Source organism: Lipotes vexillifer, unplaced genomic scaffold, assembly GCF_000442215.2.
Source record: "Lipotes vexillifer unplaced genomic scaffold, Lipotes_vexillifer_v1.1 scaffold369, whole genome shotgun sequence".
Taxonomy (NCBI): Eukaryota; Metazoa; Chordata; class Mammalia; order Artiodactyla; family Lipotidae; genus Lipotes; species Lipotes vexillifer.
The window spans coordinates 151,360-153,567 of NW_006798942.1; positions in this window are offsets into that span (position 1 = coordinate 151,360).

Sequence of the window (2,208 nt, forward strand, 5' to 3'; positions counted from 1 at the left end):
ACAGTAGGAGTAATCTCAGAAACAGACAACTTGTTTTTGCCTTTTCTTTTGCTTTTTCCCTTTTACAAGCACTCAGCTCTTTTGATAATTAAATAGAACTTGGCTTCAATGAGTTTATATCCTCCCAGGGAGAGGAAAATGAGTCAGCCAATAGGTTAACCCTGGTGGCTTTCTGAGTCTCCTGCTGTGTGGTGTCCTGGAATGAAGATCCCTCATGTTGGTACAGGGATATCTGTAATAGGCTATCCTACATCCTGTTTTCATCTTGCCTATTATCTGGTTCATAGCTGTGCATTCAAAGCATGTATCTTTACAGAATGTCCTGAAAGCTTACTATGCCTATTTTCCTTAATTTCAAGGTGAAACAATTTGTTTCTTATTATTAGGAATGATTTTTCATCTTCTAAAACTTTCTGGCCCTCATTTCAATTTTATGTAAAATTGAGATAATATCTAAATATCAAGGCTGTAAGGTTTAAAAATAAAATATGTGAAGTGTAATCACTGAATAGAAAATTGTTAGGATTGTTGTTGCCTTTGCTATTATTAGAAGAAGTTATTCATTTCCCCATTCCATCAACATTGTTTTGAGCATCTACTATCTACTGGGCACTATGCTACATGGACATCTCATGTCTATTGACACATTACATTTACAAACATACCTGTTCCTGATATGATTATACATAATATCTTCTCTATGAGTATAATCTTGTAATGTTACAAATGAATTTTTGGAAAAAGTTAATCAGCCCAGGGGAGTCTCTGTTTTCAATTTCAGGTGTGATGAAAGAATGGTTTGTATTTGGAGTAGGGAAATTTAAAATGAATTAGTATTGCACCAACATTGACTACTTGCTTAATAGGAGAGAGGAAGTAATGGCACTTGACCCCTTGGGTAACATTAATAAATAGGTGGGGGAAGGTTTCTTTTTTGCTCTCCATTTTATGCTCAGTACATGTTTCTGTTTCTGGTATATAAATGGTGTTTATTAAATAATTTTGATTTAGTAAAAGAATAACCTCAAATGGCAATATTAATGTTTAAATTTGTTACTTAGATTGTGAATATTTCTTTAGTTATAGATAAATGTTATAGGCTCAGTACCTAAGAAACTGTAACTAGGTCTATGAGAAGCCAAAGAGAATGGAATATTTCATTATAATCTAAAATTGAATACTACCACAGAATTGGCACTCTCACCATTGTCAGGAATACCTACTTAATGCAGGTTGCATATGATTTCTTTCAAAATGTTAAATGTCACCCAGAGTCCAAAAATGAAAAAAAAAAAAGTATTTTCCCTACATAATTCAAAAAGGCAATATTTTTCTGAATTGCTTAATTTAATGTAAAAATTGAACTAACTGGTAACTTTGGACTGGAGTAAAAATTATAGCTGTTTTCCTTAAAATAATTTATTTATACTTACCAAGGTTTCACCATGCTCCAGGAACTTTTCTATGGGTCCCAACATCACTTAATTCTTATCACAATCTTATGAGGTAAACAGTTATTTTTCTTAAATAAGGAAATAAATCAGAGAGAGAGAGAGAGCAATTAATTTGCTTGTAGTTATAATTCTTAAGGTGTTGAACCTGGATTTTGATCCAGACTCTTTAACTCCATGTTCTTAAACACTGTCAACATAGCCTTTCTACTTGTACGGACTAGCTCACTTTTCGTTGAAGAGTATGCTGCAAATTTATAAAGATATCTTATGTCATACTTACTACTGGCCTCTGAGGAAGGCTCCATTTTTAGTCCCATTTTATAGAAAACTAAAACTCAAATAGGTTAGCTATTATTTGTAGAGACATGTAAATAATTGTAGAGGACTAAATACTACATATCATGTCCTGTGAACATAAAGTCCTTAGACATGATGACTAGTTTTGGCATACTCTTTACATCATGCAGTCATCAGATTAACAAATTTGTTGATTGACTTTGGGGGTGGGCACTCATAGACGTGACCTCATTCTCTACTGTTACAAATTTTAAAAATTAAGAATAAAAAACTTGTAGGTGTTAGATACTTTTTAGACAGATAATATTCTTTCTAGTCATTCAATTATTTCACATTTTCTTTATGAGCCCATTAATTTATATTTAGACAGTGTCTCTTGGCAAAAGGTTTGATAAAATGAAGATTACTTTAATTTTAAATTTTACACTAGGATTTTCAAAAAACGAACAATTTGTTT